The sequence below is a fragment of the Bombina bombina genome, chromosome 4, assembly GCF_027579735.1.
Source record: "Bombina bombina isolate aBomBom1 chromosome 4, aBomBom1.pri, whole genome shotgun sequence".
Classification (NCBI taxonomy): Eukaryota; Metazoa; Chordata; class Amphibia; order Anura; family Bombinatoridae; genus Bombina; species Bombina bombina.
This window is the reverse complement of record NC_069502.1, coordinates 1,015,764,576-1,015,785,210: the sequence shown is the minus strand read 5'-3', so window position 1 is coordinate 1,015,785,210 and position 20,635 is coordinate 1,015,764,576. Positions and strand designations below refer to the sequence as shown.

General features: G+C 39.5%; 1 protein-coding gene across 3 annotated transcripts in view; it reads right to left on the bottom strand.

Moving 5' to 3' along the window:
* Window positions 1-20,635, bottom strand: part of APLF (aprataxin and PNKP like factor) — a 1,047,939-nt gene that overhangs the window by 1,009,586 nt on the left and 17,718 nt on the right. The window lies entirely within an intron of this gene.

Genomic DNA, 20,635 nt, shown 5'->3' with positions numbered 1-20,635 from the left:
TGTCTGTGCGTCTTATGGAGCGAATGTGACTGGCCTTTGACTACTTAGCAAACCAAACAGATCCTGACAGACCTGACAGCAAGCCTTATGAATCAAAAGCTTCAACCAGGAGGCTAACAAAACACCTGTAGCCTTCAGACCCTTTCTAGAACCAGAAAAATTAAAAAAAATAGACTAGAGGATTGCCTAAAATCCTTAGTAGATTGCAAAGAGAACTTTAAAGCTCTGACAAAATCGAAATGATGGAGAAGCCTATCCTTAGAAGGAACAACAATCTCACGTTAATATTGTCAGAAGTCGTCAATTTAGGCAATAAATCTAACTTAGTTCTCAAAACTGCCTTATCCTGATTAAAACGAAGATAAGGAGGGTAACAGGAAAGAGCAACTCTAACTCTTCTAGCAGAAGAAATGGCCAAAAGAAACAGAACCTTTCACGCCAAAAGCAGAATATCCAAATTATGCATAGGTTCAAAAGAAAGAACCTGCAAAACTCTTAAAATCAAAATTAAAATTTCATGGAGGAGAAATTGGCATAATTACTGGCTTAATCCTGATTAAAGGGACAGTCTACCATAGAATTGTTATTGTTTTAAAAGATACATAATCCCTTTATCACCCATTCCCCAGTTTTGCATAACCAACACAGTTATATTAATATACTTTTTACCTCTGTGATTACCTTGTATCTAGGAACCTTCTTCCAGCCCCCTGATCACATAACTGTGACTGTTTATTATCTATTGTCTTAAATTAAGAATTGTTTTGTGCTAAATCTTAAATAACCCCCTGTGCCTGAACACAGTGTTATCAATATGGCCCACGTGTACTTTGTCTCTTTCTGTTGAAAAGAGATTTAAAAAGCATGTGATAAGAGGCAGCCCTCAAAGGCTTAGAAATTAGCATAAGAGCCTACCTAATTTTCAACATATGTAAAAATTTAAACGATCTTACCAGAATCCATGCGTGTGACAGTCTTGTAGCATCGCTCCTGACATGGACTTGAGTGAAGAAAAAGCAGGCAGTGAAATTCGTCAACACTGATTGCTTAAGGAGCTGTTAGCAGGCAGTCTGGATGGGTTTGCAGAAAGACTCTCCCTGCATCTCCAGACTAACTTTTGTCAATGCTCTCACTGAGAGGCTGGCAAGACTACTTAAAACTCCAGTCCCATATCAAAGGGCAGATACACCTCCTAAGGAACAACTCCGAAACCTTCTGACACTTCTCCTGTGACGGAAGGCAAAGAATGACTGGGGGATAGGTGAAGTGGGAGAGGTATTTAAGCCTTTGGCTGGGGTGTCTTTGCCTCCTCCTGGTGGCCACGTTCAGTATTTCCCAACAGTAAGGAATGAAGCCGTGGACTCTCTTTAAATTAAGAAGGAAATAAAGCCTAATAAAAACATTTTACCGTTTCTTTTTAAAAGAGTTTAAATGCTAGTCTCACACATGCTACAGTGCCTGCTTCATGCCTCAGTGTAACCCATACAACAGGATTATCGATGTCCCAATAAAAAAGCAGTGTCTTTTAATTTGTTAAGTGCATGGACTCCCCAACTGGAAGAAAAAGCACTTACCTGTTCCACTGTCCGGCATGTAGACAGTTACAAGGTATGAGAAGACACAGTTCTTCACAGAGACCTTTGAAAAAGAAAGAACAGAGAGTAGCCAACTCTGGCTTTCTAAACTAGGGCAGCAATTGTTAGGAAAATGCAGTAAGTACCTCTTTACAAGTTCCTAACTGCTTTAAAGCCGCCACTACCCGACTGCAAGGAATGACGTGGAATATGGCTATACCCCAAAACTTGCTTGTAGACTGAATAAAAAAAATTCTTCAGACACCTAAACTGTCCCTCCTCCATGCACTGAAGGTAAAGAGAATGACTGGGTATTGTGGGTAAGGGAGTGATACTTAGCAGTTTAACTGTGGTGGTTTGCCTCCTCCTGCTGGCCAGGAGTGATATTCCCAACAGTAATTACTCAAGCCGTGGACTCGCCATATCTTAGGAAAAAATATTACCATTAAGCATGTGGACAACAGAGGAGCAGTGGTGATCATGAATACACAGGACTACATCACAGAGGGAAATAACTGTGGACAACGGAGGAGCAGTGGTGATCATGAATACACAGGACTACATCACAGAGGGAAATAGACAATTATCAGATCAAACTTATTACAATAAAGTGGAAAAGGACCCCACACAGGAATACATTTTGCAACTTAGAAAACTAATAAAAAACATTCCCTAAACACACGCTACATAAACTGGAAAAACTGGTGCCTTCTAACCCTAGCATAGCAACATTCTACATGCTCCCAAAAATCCACAACCCAGGGAACCCAGGGAGACCCATAACAACTGGCATGGACACTCTGACTGAGCAAATATCGTGCCTAGTGGAGAATATTCTTAAGACCTGAGTTCTTAACACCACTAGCTTTATAAAAGACACCACTGATTTTCTTAACAAAATCAGCCAGATAACAGAATTGCCAGAGGATACTATACTTGTGACAATGGATGTGAAATCCCTGTACAGCAATATTCCACATAAAGATGGCATTGATACCTGCTTAAACTTTCTTTCTTCAGACAGCTCTAAACAGACATATAGTGCTTCTACAGTCAGTAAACTTACAGAATTTATACTTACCCACAATTATTTCATCTTCAATAACTCCATCTATTTACAAACCATGGGAACAACCATGGGCACCAAAATGGCACCACAGTATGCAAACCTCTTCATGGCTGACTTAGAACAAAGATTTCCAGCCACTCACCCTCACAAACCCTTCAAATACTTTTGCTACTTAGATGATATTTTCATCATATGGACAAAAGGAGAAAAAAAACGAGAACATTTTCATAAATCATTTAATCTATTTCATGCATCAATCAAGTTTAAAATTAACTTTTCTAAAGACTGTGTCAGCTTCCTGGATACAACAATACCCATCACAAATGGCAAATTGTACTCATCGGTGTACAGGAAACCAACAGATAGATGCAGCTACCTCCACAGCTCCAGCTCCCACCCCAATCACATTAAAAAATCCATAATCTACAGTCAGGCTACCAGATATCACAGAATTTGCTCAGACACCAAGGACTGTGACAAACACCTCATCACACTGTCCCAATCATTCAGAGAAAAAGGTTACAAAACAAGGGTTATAAACAAACAAATTAACTCAGCTCTCAATACCCCGTGTCAACACTTGCTACAATACAGGGAGAAGAAAAACATATTGTGTATCCCATTAGTATTCAAATATAACCCTGCTGTAGAAGGAATACAAAAATCATAAAAGACTTACAGTCACTACTCTTAGAGAATCCCATTATTTTATTTTTTTATTTTTATTTAATAAAAGATTTCAGTTTGTTTTTCAATTGAGTTGTACAGTTTATAGGTCACATTAAAGGTGGAAGAAGTTCGGAAATTATTTATCTTTGTCTCATTTTTTTACATCACAGAAACCTGACATTTTAACAGGGGTGTGTAGACTTTTTATATCCACTGTATATATATATATATATATATATATATATATATATATATATATATATATATATATATACACACACACATGTAACTCTTAATACTTCTGTATACATAGGTAGTACAGTACTATAATCAGAAAGGTAAAAGTTGCTGTTTTATTTAACTGTATAGACTAGCATTTGTACTGTACAGCACAAGCAGAGAAGGTTGTGACTTACTGGTGAGGAAAAATAACTTTTAATAATTTTATTTTTAAAATAATATTAATGAAAAACTAAGGATTTCTCAATCATTCTGGATTTTGGGTTCCAGATTTGGTGATTTGTACCTGTATTATAGCTACCTAGCTCAAATGCCCAGTCCTGTAGGATATCATTTACAGATCCAACTGAAAATGTGAGCATCTAAAATACTAACTATTTATCCTGCAGTATTCATGGTAAGCCGACAATCAAGTAAAGGAAATATACAGCAAGAATAATAGACAAAAAGATAAAAATGCTGTTGCTTTCAACAGTAAGTGCTACAAACACATTTGCTTGGTCACAGCACCATCTAGTAGAATTCTAATCACAGTTATTATACATCCTGAGAAGAAACAAGTGGGTATTAACTTTGTTTTTAGTATTGCTCTTATATTATTCTATAGAATTATCATCTCCGCTAGAAATATTGCAGTAAAATGGAAAAGAACAAACAAAAAAAACAAACAAAAAAATGTACCTTTTAAAAGGGACTCTAAAGTCAAAATTAAACTGTAATGATTCATGCAGTTTTAAACAACGTTTTAATTCACTTCTAAGTTGCTTCATTCTTGTGTTATCATTTGTTGAAAAGCATACCTAGGTAGGCTCAGGAGCAGCGAAACACTACTGGGATTTAGTTACTAATTGGTGGATGCAAACAGAGCCACCACTAGAAATGTTGGGGCCCCTTATTAAACTATTAATCAACCCCCCTCCCCCTTGACCACTGCAATTTTTGGCCTAATGAGTGCCTAAAATGTGTAGGCACTTTATACTTAAAGGGACATTCCAGCGAAAATTGGAATGCACATGGGTGTATTTCCATTCTGAAAACAAGCATTTTCGCAATATACATATATTAGCAAAAATGCTTCTAGTAAAATTTATAGCCGTTTCAAAAGTGTATTTAAGTATGCTCAGTGCACCAGCATTTTAAACACAGCACTTGCTTACAGAGTATAAGGTGCTTGTACCATTTGGTAATGACTCAATTTGTTCATTGCAGACATGATACAAGTCCCACTGGTGCTCTGGGCAGCTGCATTGTTTAAAATGCTGGTGCACTGAGAATATCTAGCAATACTTGATGTACACATGCTGACTTGCTGAGAAAAATGTTAACACTAAAACAGTGATAACTTTTACTACAAGCATTTTTGCCAATACATTTATATTGCTATATGTTTCTATTCAAAGATGTAATTCATCGATGTGCATTTATATTTTCACCAGAATGTCCATTTAAGTTTAGTCAAACTTGAAAATATTGTAAAGGTAATAACACACATAGGATGCACAGACATACTCACACACAGTAAAATTCTCACACAGACACAGATACCCACACACAGAAACACCCACACACAGATGCCTGTAACCCGTTTTATTCAGATATGGTGGTGATTAATCCTACAGACCAGAAGTCTCTTTCCTGATTTATGATTAGCCCCTGTGATTAACTCTGCCCTTGCTACACAGACCTACAGAGTTGTGATTTGTTCCTTTTCCTACACAGAAATTTTGCAGAGCAGTGATTAAACCATTCCCAGGTACACACATCTGCAAAGCAATGATTAACTCCTTCCTTAATACAAAAAACATTTTCAGCAATTATTAACCCCTTCATTGATACACAAACCTGTACAGCAATTATTAACCCCTTATGTGATACACAGACCTGTAGATCTGTAATCACCCCCTTCCCAGACAGCATACCAGCACAGCATTATCACTTACTTGCACATATATCCTAGGCTGATCATTAGGATGTATTATGGGACACTGGTAATTTAGTTGTGATATTTTCCATCACATAATCACTTATTTTATGTCAGATAAACATAAGGCAGATTAGCAGGTGGGGTCTGTATGCAGCTAAGGGCTGCAGGGCACCATAGTGCACAGTACACCACTCCTCCTACTCACACCTCAAAAAAGGCGTCACCCATAGCGTTGTGGTGTTGCTAGCGATAAAATGAATGTAATATCACTATAATGATCCTTTAAGCAACAGAATTTCAGCCACAAGACTAGAAACATTAGAATTAAAAACAACATTTTCTTAAAAAAACTATACAAGGTTCAAAACAAATAAATAAATAATATGCCAGAGGAGCCAAATGCTCCCCACATAGAGGGACATTAAACTTAATATTAAAGGAACAGTCTAATCAAAATTAAACTTTCATTATTCAGACTAGTCCTAAAGCCTGTGTACACGGGCCATTTTTTGTAGTACAGTGGTCCCAACCCTTTGCTCTCTCTCTTCCCACTCTCTTTTGCTCTCTCTCACTCCCCCTCTCTTATGCGCTCTTTCGCTCTCCTTTGCTCTCTCTCCCCCTCTCTTTCTCTCCCTCCCCCCTCTCTTTTGCTCTCTCCCCCCCTCTTTTGTTCTCTCCCCCCTCTTTTGTTTTCTCTCCCCCCTCTTTTGTTTTCTCTCCCCCCTATTTTACTTTCTCTCCATTCCCTTTTGCTCTCTCTCCCCCTCTCTTTTGCTCTCTCTCCCCCTCTCTTTTGCTCTCTCCATTCCCTTTTGCTCTCTCCATTCTCTTATGCGCTCTTTCGCTCTCCTTTGCTCTCTCTCCCCCTCTCTTTCTCTCCCTCCCCCCTCTCTTTTGCTCTCTCCCCCCTCTTTTGTTCTCTCCCCCCTCTTTTGTTTTCTCTCCCCCCTCTTTTGTTTTCTCTCCCCCCTATTTTACTTTCTCTCCATTCCCTTTTGCTCTCTCCCCCCTCTCTTTTGCTCACTCTCCCCTCTCTCTTTTGCTCTCTCTCCCCCCTCTCTTTTGCTCTCTCTCTCCCCCCTCTCTTTTGCTCTCTCCCCCCTCTCTTTTGCTCTCTCTCCCCCCTCTCTTTTGCTCTCTCTCTCCCCCTCTCTTTTGCTCTCTCTCTCCCCCCTCTCTTTTGCTCTCTCTCTCCCCCCTCTCTTTTGCTCTCTCTCTCCCCCCTCTCTTTTGCTCTCTCTCTCCCCCTCTCTTTTGCTCTCTCTCTCCCCCTCTCTTTTGCTCTCTCTCTCCCCCCTCTCTTTTGCTCTCTCTCTCCCCCCTCTCTTTTGCTCTCTCTCTCCCCCCTCTCTTTTGCTCTCTCCCCCCTCTTTTGCTCTCTCTCTCCCCCCTCTCTTTTGCTCTCTCTCCCCCCTCTCTTTTGCTCTCTCTCTCTCCCCCTTCTCTTTTGCTCTCTCTCCCCCTCTCTTTTGGGCTCTCTCTCCCCCTCTCTTTTGGGCTCTCTCTCCCCCTCTCTTTTGGGCTCTCTCTCCCCCTCTCTTTTGGGCTCTCTCTCCCCCTCTCTTTTGGGCTCTCTCTCCCCCTCTCTTTTGGGCTCTCTCTCCCCTTCTCTTTTGGGCTCTCTCTCCCCTTCTCTTTTGCTCTCTCTCCCCCCTCTCTATTTTGCTCTCTCCCCCCTCTCTATTTTGCTCTCTCCCCCCCTCTCTATTTTGCTCTCTATCCCGTCTCTTTTGCTCTCTCTTCCCCCTCTCTTTTGCTCTCTCTTCCCTCTCTCTTTTTGCTCTCTCTTCCCCCTCTCTTTTGCTCTCTCTTCCCTCTCTCTTTTTGCTCTCTCTTCCCCCTCTCTTTTGCTCTCTCTTCCCTCTCTCTTTTTGCTCTCTCTATCTCTCCCCCCTCTTTGCATTCTCAGGCCATGCCTACTCCCGACCGACCACACCCACTCCCGGATTGTCCACACCCACATCACTCTAGTCGACCACGCCAACTCCATCCGACCGCGCCCGTAGCCACGCCCCCACAACGGCCACTTCCCCTGCTCTGCGGAGTTGAGTGTCTGATGTTGATCCTAAAGGCCAGATATGTTTGTTCTTGCGCAGTCTCTACTGCACATGACTGCATCTGACAAACATACCTACCCTTTTATTAGGATAGGGCATGCAATTTTAAACTACCTTCCAATTTATTGTTATCATCAAATTTGCTTTGTTCTCTTGGTATTCTTAGTTCAAAGCTAAACCTACATAGGCTCACATGCTAATTTCTAAGCCTGCCTCTTATTTCAGTGCATTTTGACAGTTTTTACAGCTAGAGGGCATTAGTTCACGTGTGGCTTATAGATAACATAGTGCTCATGCCCGTGGAGTTACCTAGGAGTCAGCACATATTGGCTAAAATGCAAGTCTGCCAAAATAACTGAAATAAGGGGGCAGTCTGCAGAGGCTTAGATACAAGGTAATCACAGAGGTAAAAAGTATATTAATATAACCGTGTTGGTTAAAGGACCAGTCAAAACAGTAGATTTGCATAATCAACAAATGCAAGATAACAAGGCAATGCAATAGCATTTAGTCTGAACTTCAAATTAGTAGTAGATTTTTTTTCCCTGACAATTTTAAGTTATGTCTTTTTCCACTCCCCCTGTACCATGTGACAGCCATCAGCCAATCACAAATGCATACACGTACCATGTGACAGCCATCAGCCATTCACAAATGCATACACACTTATTCTTGAACATGCTCAGAAGGAGCTGGTGACTCAAAAAGTTTAGATATAAAAAGACTGCGCTCATTTTGTTAATGTAAATTGGAAAGTTGTTTAAAATAGCATGCTCTATCTGAATAATGAAAGTTTAATTTTGATTGAGTGTCCCTTTAAGCAAAACTGGGGAATAGGTAATAAAGGGATTATCTATCTTTTTAAACAATAGAAATTCTGGTGTAGACTGTCCCTTTAAATTACTCTGTATAATGTACAAAATAATACAAGATTACAACATATTTATTTTTTTGTAGCGAGCACCACTGAAAAGTGTGTTTGCTGCATTCCCTATAGAGGCTGGAGTGGAATTTCAAATGGTTTAAATTAGTGATGCACCGAAATGGAAATTCTGGACCGAAACCGAATCCGAAAATCCAGGATGCACTTGGCCGAAAAGCAAAACAGATACCGAAAATTAATTTTTTTCAAATTATTTTTTTTTGCATAATAAGAGCCAATAAAAAAGCCCACACTTTTATTGAACGTAACACACTAAAATTGGACAAAAATATCTTAAAACAATAATATGTTACACAATAATTTTACCAAGAAAAAAAAAACAGGCAAAAAATGCAATTTTCGGCCAAAATGTTTCTGCGACCAACATTTTGGTGCATCCCTACTTAAAACAATTAAAAATATCAATATACTGTATTATTCTTCATTTAGTTTTATGTAACAGAATCAGATTTAACAGGTTTTTTTTTTACCAATCATCCAAATAAAGTATAGTCCTACAAAACTCATTATATGCAGAACAGTAAGTCAAGTAATAAACTTAAACAGCAGATCTAGGCTAGCATCAAATTTGAAACATGCTACACAATAATTTTTCCGAAAATAACAGGTAAAAAAAAACGAAAAACGAAATAGCCAAAAATGCCATTTTCGGCCGAAACTTTCTGCGGCCGAAATTTCGGTGCATCTCTAGTTTAAATTGACCTGAACGTGCAACATGCTAGACACTGATTGGTTTGCTCAGAGCACAAGTTCACTTAAAGCGATCTTTAATTGGACACACCAAAGGAAACCAAGAACATGTATTCTATCAGGTCTTTAAAGAAGTGTGTATCTTAAAAACTTTTTATTTGCAAAACCTTATTAATTGCCTTTACAAAATGACAGGGTTAATTTGGTTTTAATACTTTCTTTTTTTGCAATACAGAGCTTAAAGGAACACTGCATATCTTTTTTTCTGTTTAAAATACTAATATGTTATCAGATTACTATTTCCTAATTGTGATTTTAAAAGTAAATAATTATTTTTAGAATTGTAATTCTAGTTAAAAATGTTCTATATTCCTCTTCCTCTCCAGTGCTTGTATGATTGATCTGTATTGATGGCAGCAGCTGTTTACCTTGCAGAGAGTATCCGTGTTGATCTTTACTGACATCACCATTTACAAAGCGCTTGCCAAACTGCTCAATATCACAGTGCAAGATTGTTTTTGGTGTCACGCTGAGGGCTGTATGAGCGCTGTTTGCAGCACCTGCCAAAATCGCTAATCTAAAGTTAGCATCAGGATTAGGCAGTCTGAGTGCTTTCTAAAACCGCTGATACTTTTAATTAATTATTTTTTAGAAAAAATATGAAGGACTACAGAACAGAAACATAATAAAAGTGCAAAAATAGCAACAGGTAAAAATGATTTATTATAAAAACATAATTTATGCTTACCTGATAAATTTATTTCTCTTGTAGTGTATCCAGTCCACGGATCATCCATTACTTGTGGGATATTCTCCTTCCCAACAGGAAGTTGCAAGAGGATCACCCACAGCAGAGCTGCTATATAGCTCCTCCCCTCACTGCCATATCCAGTCATTCGACCGAAACAAGACGAGAAAGGAGAAACCATAGGGTGCAGTGGTGACTGTAGTTTAATTAAAATTTAGACCTGCCTTAAAAGGACAGGGCGGGCCGTGGACTGGATACACTACAAGAGAAATAAATTTATCAGGTAAGCATAAATTATGTTTTCTCTTGTTAAGTGTATCCAGTCCACGGATCATCCATTACTTGTGGGATACCAATACCAAAGCTAAAGTACACGGATGATGGGAGGGACAAGGCAGGAACTTAAACGGAAGGAACCACTGCCTGTAGAACCTTTCTCCCAAAAACAGCCTCAGAAGAAGCAAAAGTGTCAAATTTGTAAAATTTTGAAAAGGTGTGAAGCGAAGACCAAGTCGCAGCCTTGAAAATCTGTTCAACAGAGGCCTCATTTTTAAAGGCCCAGGTGGAAGCCACAGCTCTAGTAGAATGACCTGTAATCCTTTCAGGGGGCTGCTGTCCAGCAGTCTCATAGGCTAAGCGTATTATGCTCCGAAGCCAAAAGTAGAGAGAGGTTGCCGAAGCTTTTTGACCTCTCCTCTGTCCAGAGTAAACGACAAACAGGGAAGATGTTTGACAAAAATCTTTAGTAGCCTGTAAGTAAAACTTCAAGGCACGGACTACGTCCAGATTATGCAAAAGACGTTCCTTCTTTGAAGAAGGATTAGGACACAATGATGGAACAACAATCTCTTGATTGATATTCCTGTTAGAAACCACCTTAGGTAAAAACCCAGGTTTGGTACGCAGAACTACCTTCTCTGAATGAAAAATCAGATAAGGAGAATCACAATGTAAAGCAGATAACTCAGAGACTCTTCGAGCCGAGGAAATAGCCATCAAAAACAGAACTTTCCAAGATAAAAGTTTAATATCAATGGAATGAAGGGGTTCAAACGGAACTCCCTGAAGAACTTTAAGAACCAAGTTTAAGCTCCACGGGGGAGCAACAGGTTTAAACACAGGCTTAATCCTAACCAAAGCCTGACAAAATGCCTGGACGTCTGGAACTTCTGCCAGACGCTTGTGCAAAAGAATAGACAGAGCAGAGATCTGTCCTTTTAAAGAACTAGTTGATAAGCCTTTGTCCAAACCCTCTTGGAGAAAGGACAATATCCTAGGAATCCTAACCTTACTCCATGAGTAACTCTTGGATTCACACCAATAAAGATATTTATGCCATATCTTATGGTAGATTTTCCTGGTGACAGGCTTCCGAGCCTGTATTAAGGTATCAATGACTGACTCGGAGAAGCCACGCCTTGATAGAATCAAGCGTTCAATCTCCATGCAGTCAGTCTCAGAGAAATTAGATTTGGATGATTGAAAGGACCTTGTATTAGAAGGTCCTGCATCAGAGGCAGAGTCCATGGTGGAAGAGATGGCATGTCCACTAGGTCTGCATACCCGGTCCTGCGTGGCCACGCAGGCGATATCAGAATCACCGATGCTCTCTCCTGTTTGATTTTGGCAATCAGTCGAGGGAGCAGAGGAAACGGTGGAAACACATAGGCCAGGTTGAAGAACCAAGGAGCTGCTAGAGCATCTATCAGCGTTGCTCCCGGGTCCCTGGACCTGGATCCGTAACAAGGAAGCTTGGCGTTCTGACAAGACGCCATGAGATCCAGTTCTGGTTTGCCCCAACAATGGACCAGTTGAGCAAACACCTCCGGATGGAGTTTCCACTCCCCCGGATGAAAAGTCTGACGACTTAGAAAATCCACCTCCCAGTTCTCTACGCCTGGGATGTGGATCGCTGACAGGTGGCAAGAGTGAGACTCTGCCCAGCGAATTATCTTTGAGACTTCTAACATCGCTAGGGAACTCCTGGTTCCCCCTTGATGGTTGATGTAAGCCACAGTCGTGATGTTGTCCGACTGAAATCTGATGAACCTCAGTGTTGCTAACTGAGGCCAAGCTAGAAGAGCATTGAATATTGCTCTTAACTCCAGAATATTTATTGGGAGGAGTTTCTCCTCCTGAGTCTACGATCCCTGAGCCTTCAGGGAGTTCCAGACTGCGCCCCAACCTAGAAGGCTGGCATCTATTGTTACAATCGTCCAATCTGGCCTGCGAAAGGTCATACCCTTGGACAGATGGACCCGAGAAAGCCACCAGAGAAGAGAATCTCTGGTCTCTTGATCCAGATTTAGTAGAGGGGACAAATCTGAGTAATCCCCATTCCACTGACTTAGCATGCATAATCGCAGCGGTCTGAGATGCAGGCACGCAAATGGCACTATGTCCATTGCCTCTACCATTAAGCCGATTACTTCGATGCACTGAGCCACTGACGGGCGTGGAATGGAATGAAGGACACGGCAAGCATTTAGAAGTTTTGATAACCTGGACTCCGTCAGGTAAATTTTCATCTCTACAGAATCTATAAGAGTTCCTAGGAAGGAGACTCTTGTGAGTGGTGATAGAGAACTCTTTTCCACGTTCACTTTCCACCCATGCAACCTCAGAAATGACAGAACTATCTCTGTATGAGACTTGGCAATTTGAAAGCTTGACGCCTGTATCAGGATGTCGTCTAGATACGGAGTCACCGCTATGCCTCGCGGTCTTAGAACCGCCAGAAGTGAGCCCAGAACCTTTGTAAAAATTATCGGGGCAGTGGTCAACCCGAAGGGAAGAGCTACAAATTGGTAATGCCTGTCTAGAAAGGCAAACCTTAGGAACCGATGATGATCTTTGTGAATCGGTATGTGAAGGTAGGCATCCTTTAAGTCCACTGTGGTCATGTACTGACCCTCTTGGATCATGGGTAGGATGGTCCGAATAGTTTCCATTTTTAATGATGGAACTCTGAGGAATTTGTTTAAGATCTTTAGATCCAAGATTGGTCTGCAGGTTCCCTCTTTCTTGGGAACCACAAACAGATTTGAATAAAATCCCTGTCCTTGTTCCGTCCGCGGAACTGGATGGATCACTCCCATTACTAGGTCTTCTTGCACACAGCTTAGGAATGCCTCTTTCTTTATCTGGTTTGCTGATAACCTTGAAAGATGAAATCTCCCTTGTGGAGGAGAAGCTTTGAAGTCCAGAAGATATCCCTGAGATCTGATCTCCAACGCCCAGGGATCCTGAACATCTCTTACCCACGCCTGGGCGAAGAGAGAAAGTCTGCCCCCCACTAGATCCGTTTCCGGATAGGGGGCCGTTCCTTCATGCTGTCTTGGGGGCAGCAGCAGGCTTTCTGGCCTGCTTGCCCTTGTTCCAGGACTGGTTAGGTTTCCAGGCCTGTCTGGAATGAGCAACAGTTCCCTCTTGTTTTGAAGCGGAAGAAGTTGATGCTGCTCCTGCCTTGAAATTTCGAAAGGCACGAAAATTAGACTGTTTGGCCTTTGATTTGGCCCTGTCCTGAGGAAGGGTATGACCCTTGCCTCCAGTAATGTCAGCAATAATTTCCTTCAAGCCAGGCCCGAATAAGGTCTGCCCCTTGAAAGGAATGTTGAGTAATTTAGACTTTGAAGTCACGTCAGCTGCCAGGATTTAAGCCATAGCGCCCTAAGCGCCTGGATGGCGAATCCGGAATTCTTAGCCGTTAGTTTAGTCAAATGAACAATGGCATCAGAAACAAATGAGTTAGCTAGCTTAAGCGTTCTAAGCTTGTCAATAATTTCATTCAATGGAGCTGTCTGGATGGCCTCTTCCAGGGCCTCAAACCAGGATGCCGCCGCAGCAGTGACAGGCGCAATGCATGCAAGGGGCTGTAAAATAAAACCTTGTTGAATAAATATTTTCTTGAGGTAACCCTCCAATTTTTTATCCATTGGATCTGAAAAAGCACAACTGTCCTCAACCAGGATAGTGGTACGCTTTGCTAAAGTAGAAACTGCTCCCTCCACCTTAGGGACCGTCTGCCATAAGTCCCGTGTAGTGGCGTCTATTGGAAACATTTTTCTAAATATAGGAGGTGGGGAAAAGGGCACACCGGGTCTATCCCACTCCTTGCTAATAATTTCTGTAAGCCTTTTAGGTATAGGAAAAACGTCAGTACACACCGGCACCACATAGTATCTATCCAGCCTACACAATTTCTCTGGAATTGCAACTGTGTTACAGTCATTCAGAGCAGCTAATACCTCCCCAAGCAATACACGGAGGTTCTCAAGCTTAAATTTAAAATTAGAAATCTCTGAATCAGGTTTCCCCGAGTCAGAGATGTCACCCACAGACTGAAGCTCTCCGTCCTCATATTCTGCATACTGTGACGCAGTATCAGACATGGCTCTAACAGCATTTGCGCGCTCTGTATCTCTCCTAACCCCAGAGCTATCGCGCTTGCCTCTTAATTCAGGCAATCTAGATATTACCTCTGATAGGGTATTATTCATGATTGCAGCCATGTCCTGCAAGGTAATCGCTATGGGCGTCCCTGATGTAATTGGCGCCATATTAGCGTGCGTCCCCTGAGCGGGAGGCGAAGGGTCTGACACGTGGGGAGAGTTAGTCGGCATAACTTCCCCCTCGACAGAACCCTCTGGTGATAATTCTTTTATAGATAAAGACTGATCTTTACTGTTTAAGGTGAAATCAATACATTTAGTACACATTCTCCTATGGGGCTCCACCATGGCTTTCAAACATAATGAACAAGTAGGTTCCTCTGTGTCAGACATGTTTAAACAGACTAGCAATGAGACTAGCAAGCTTGGAAAACACTTTAAAACAAGTTTACAAGCAATATAAAAAACGTTACTGCGCCTTTAAGAAACACAAATTTTCCCAAATTTTGAAATAACAGTGAAAAAATGCAGTTACACTAACGAAATTTTTACAGTGTATGTAATAAGTTAGCAGAGCATTGCACCCACTTGCAAATGGATGATTAACCCCTTAATACCAAAAAACGGAATAACAAATGACAAAAACATTTTTTAAACAGTCACAACAACTGCCACAGCTCTACTGTGGCTTTTTACCTCCCTCAATACGACTTTTGAAGCCTTTTGAGCCCTTCAGAGAAGTCCTGGATCATGCAGGAAGAAGCTGGATGTCTGTGTCTGTAATTTTTGCTGTGCAAAAAAACGCTAAAATAGGCCCCTCCCACTCATATTACAACAGTGGGAAGCCTCAGGGAACTGTTTCTAGGCAAAATTCAAGCCAGCCATGTGGAAAAAACTAGGCCCCAATAAGTTTTATCACCAAACATATGTAAAAAACTATTAAACATGCCAGCAAACGTTTTAAAATACACTTTTATAAGAGTATGTATCTCTATTAATAAGCCTGATACCAGTCGCTATCACTGCATTTAAGGCTTTACTTACATTACTTCGGTATCAGCAGCATTTTCTAGCAAATTCCATACCTAGAAAAATATTTTATCTGCACATACCTTATTACAGGAAAACCTGCACGCTATTCCCCCTCTGAAGTTACCTCACTCCTCAGAATATGTGAGAACAGCAAAGGATCTTAGTTACTTCTGCTAAGATCATAGAAAACGCAAGCAGATTCTTCTTCTAAATACTGCCTGAGATAAACAGTACACTCCGGTACCATTTAAAAATAACAAACTTTTGATTTAAGAAATAAACGAAGTATAAAACACCACAGTCCACTTACGACCTCCATCTTAGTTGAGAGTTGCAAGAGAATGACTGGATATGGCAGTGAGGGGAGGAGCTATATAGCAGCTCTGCTGTGGGTGATCCTCTTGCAACTTCCTGTTGGGAAGGAGAATATCCCACAAGTAATGGATGATCCGTGGACTGGATACACTTAACAAGAGAAATACACTGTATAAAAGGATTTATAAAAGAATATCATCATTTATTCGATAAGTAGGTTGTAATAAATTGCTTTAGATGTGCTGTACATTGGCCCTTTAATTGTTGATATGTGCTATGAGTTTAATGTCCCTTTAAGGGTGGAAAACTATTCTTTTAAATAAAGTGCTTCAAGCCTCTTTGTGTGCTGGCAGTGGCCTTCTACTGTGGTGAAAGGGGATGTAAAAGCCCCTCAGACTATAAGGTTACACCCCTATTGTGCTGAGGAGGATTGAAGAAAATGTCTTCTCCCCACACCTTCAAACCATACAGCCACGCCTCTAAACCACCTAGCCACGCCTCCAAAATAACCCAGTAATGCCCTAGCTTGCCTATGGAAATCCCAAAACTCCACCCCTACCGCAATGAATGTGGCAAACAGTCATGATACTGATATGATATGAATGACCTTCTTTATGTAGATCCCTCTTAAAGAGACATGAAACCCAAAATATTTATTTAATGAGGTTGCTGATGAGTATAACATTTTTAAAAAACTTAAATCTATTAATCAAATTTGCATCATTCTCCTAATATCCTTTGTTAAAGAAGTAGCAATGCACTACTGTGAGCTAGCTAAGCACATTGGGTGAGCCAATGAAAGAAGCATATGTGCAGCCATCAATCAGCAACTAGCTCCCAGAAGCGCACTACTCCTCCCAAGCCTACCTAGGTATGCTATTCAACAAAGGATACAAAGAAAACAAAGCAAATTAGATAATAGAAGTAAATTGGAAAGTTGTTTAAAATTGTATGCTCTATCTGAATCATGAAATAATTGTTTGGGTTTCATGTCCCTTTAATATTAAACTTTAATCCCTCAAATAAAAGAGGGAAATACCTTCCTTTAAAAAGAAAGGCTTCCCTCTTTTAAACCCAGTGCACATTTAAAATTAATGTAGACACAGCGTAGCAACCATTTTTGTTCTCATTGTTTATAATTAAAATGTGTGTTACAAAGTTACCCAAATGTTTAAACACTTGAAAGTGATGCAGCATAGCTGTAAAAAGCCGACTAGAAAATATCATGTCCCGGGACAGCTGAAGGGATAAGCCTTGTGCACTCTCATGTTATTTCCCTTTTCAGTTTAGGGAAGTTTACAATGAAATCTCATGAGAGTTAAGTCAAATCTCATGAGATCACAGTAAAAGAGTTCATGACCTCAGCACTGCTGATGCTGATTGGCTGCTGTTAATTTCTTCATTTTTTTTTTTATTTTATTTTTTACCTGCAGCTGGGAGCAGCTGAGTATAAGAACTTACTCTGCTGAGCTGATGAGATTGTGAGGTAATATATCTTCCTTTTTTACAAAGAGATGCTCAGGTGATATTTTCCTGTCAGGTTTTTACAGTTATACTGCATCAGTTTCAAATGATTTAGCATATGAGTATTATTTTTAATCTCCTAGAACATCTTTGAACTTCTAAACATTTAGTTCATTCTAGTTAAAATAAAGATAACCAAAATAGCTCATAACACAGCAAAGGTTAAAAAGGGACATGAAACCCAAACATATTCTTTTATGTTTCAGATAGAGCAACAATTTACTTTAATTAGCAAATTCACTTCACTCCTTTGTTGAAGGAGCAGAAATACACAACAGGAAGCTATAATAACCAGGTGTACTAATCAGCTCATTATTTCACCTGTGCTCTAGTTCAGATATCCTCAAAATGTGGCCCGTTAGGGAGTCCCCAGGACAGGTTTGAAAACCAGTGCTCTACCTGAAACTTGAAAGAAAATGTTTGGGTTTCATTCCCATGATTCAGAAAGAGCATGCAAACAACTTGCTAATGTATTTCTAGTATCAAATATTATTTGTTCTTCTTGAATTTTAGCAGAGACCTAAGCTAAGAAGCGTGCATGTGTCCAAAGCACTGTATGGCAGCAGTTTGTTATCTATTTGCAAGGGCATTAGATGGCTGCACTATGTCCTGCCATGTACTGCTCCATACACCTATCTAGGTATCTCTTCAACAAAGAATACAATGGGAACAAAGCAAATTTGAAATGATAACAGAAGTAAACTGGAAAGTTTTTTTTGTTCTTTTTAAAATTGTATGCTATGTCTCAGTGTTAATTTCGTCGACTAAAACTAGACTAAAATGAGTATAAAACTAAAGAAATTCTGATGACTAAAATACGACTAAAACGGCATTTTAGTCAAAAGACTGACTAAAACTAAATCAAAATGACATTTTAGTCAAATACTATGACTAAAACTAAATTAAAATTTGCTGACAAAAACATTTCATGCAAGGCGTTATAATCAATCCATATCCAATTACTGCTCTTTTGTCAAATTTACGAAACTTAATTTTATTAAATTTTAAGATAAAGAGATGTTATATACCATAACAGTTAAATCTGTATTGCATGTTCAAACCTTAATAACATAAATAAAATCAGGTTAATAAACCTTTACTCCAGGAGTATATAATGAGTTTGGAAGTTCTAGAGCAGTGCTAATATCGTTGCCGAAATTTTTTCGAATCTGTGAACAATTAATTGATTCTTCCTATAGAAATAAGCATAACCCACCAGTATGGGGTTAAGTTATGCTGTGCCTGTGCTAGCTGCAGAAACATTTTGTTGTGTTGAGTTACTTGATACTTGTTTTAATTATTAACAGAGAACTGTTAAAAGTTTTTGTATTGGATAATATGTGCAATACAGTTTACAGTTTTGTTTTTTTTATATTTTAAAGTTGCACTTCTGTTTGTTTATGAAACTTGGTTTTATTTAATTTTAAGTTTAATAAATATGTTATATATCACACCGGCTAAATCTGTGTCTGTATTGCATGTTTAACCCCTTAAGGACCAGCGACGTACCCTGTATGTTGCTGGCCTATTTTTGGGACTTTATTGTTTTATAGCGCGGTCTTGCCACCAGCGTTGAGACTGCTCTATTCCACAAAGCCTGCTGGAGGGAGTGCAGTAATAGTGTGTTCTTGCTAGACTTGTGCTATTATGTCCTGAAAAAAACCTTAACGACCAGTGACATACAGGGTACATTGTGGTCATTAAGGGGTTAAACCTTAATACCATATATAATAACAGGTGTTATGTTTACTCCTGGGGTATATAATAAGTTTGCAAATTATAGAGAAATGCTTAAATAATGCATTACACTTTAACTAAACCCCTTAGATTTTAGTCGACTAAAATATACTGGAGATTTAGTCGACTAAAATATACTGGAGATTTAGTCGACTAAAACTAGACTAAAACTAAAACAATTCAGATGACTAAAATACAACTAAAACTAAAATGGCATTTTAGTCAAAAGACTAAAACTAAGACTAAATCAAAATTTTCCGTCAAAATTAACACTGCTATGTCTGAATCACAGAATAAATTTTTTTTGGCTTTTATATTCCTTTAAAAGGGACATTAAACACCTTGAGGCGGTTAGTAAAATGCATAGATATTTTATAACTTGTAACTAAACATTTTATATATCTATTTATTTTGCCACCTTTTCATGTAATTTAGCGCTGAACATTTTGGATATTCTAAATCTCAGAGATGGAAATGCACCATACAGGCTTCTCAATGATAACTGTCAGGAACCTAGCTCCTTCTAGGACCCAGCGGAATCCTTCAAGCAACAAACTTGCAGCTTGCCTTTAAAAACCACGCCAAATCAATTCTCTTTGCTTAGTAATTTGGAGTACAAGGCTACCCTATTTACCTGAGCCTAACTACTTTGAATAACTTGTTTTCTGAACTTTTTTCCTCACAGGAACTTTTTGATACTTTGTTCAACTTTAACTGGAATTCATCCAAACAACTGCAGTGTTCATTAACTTAGGAGCTGACATGCAATCAATTGAATGAACTGCCTGAACCAAACTGCAAGTATTATTCTATGTGTTCTAATGCTTTGTTACTTGGAGAACTTTTACTGTGTAGTTTGTATTTAAAGGAGAGTTACCACAGAACTTGTCACTGAAAATCTGGCTTTAACCCTTATTGAAACATCCTGACTGCAGATTAATAAACAACACAGCTTCCACAGTGAAACTGGAACTTCCACAGAACAGGCTGTGCATTCATTACAGCTCTGCCACACTACAAGTGCAACACAAGACAAGGTACAAGTAATCTCTGCAAATAAAATAGCAATACTGCATGAGCATATGTATAACTGTTAACAGAACCTGGTTACTAGTTAAATATTTATGTGTTACACTGCATAAGACTCTGAGAGTTAATAGAACCATTGCTACACCTGCAACTTAAGAACTAAAGCTAACTTAATATTGAGAGCAATTTCTACAAATCCTATTCAAGTTTGCTTAACCCTAACTGCATAATCTGGGGTGTGGCAAAATAAACCACTAAACTATCACTATTAGGTGAGAATATCACTAAGCCATAGTGATATTCCTTTACAATAGTGAAACAAAACAATTATTAATAAATTAAGATCTGTGAATTGTGTTCCATCGTTAATTTTATATTTGTAGCCTGACATATTACTAAGCCATAAAAATGGAGCCACCAGATCTACCACAGATAGTTTACAACCTCTCCCAAAAGGTTGATCAGCTTGCTCAGGCGGTTCATGATTTACAAATTGAAAATCAGTCTTTAAGGGGAATTATAAGAGACTCACTTACTACTCATACTGCACCACCTCAGCAAACACCTGAACCTTCAGTTTCACTACCAGAGCTCTTTTCTGGAAACAGGAAGCAGTATAGGCAGTTTAAGAATTCATGTCATTTACTTTATAATCTACGACCTCGCAGTTATCCCACAGAGAGGATCAAGGTA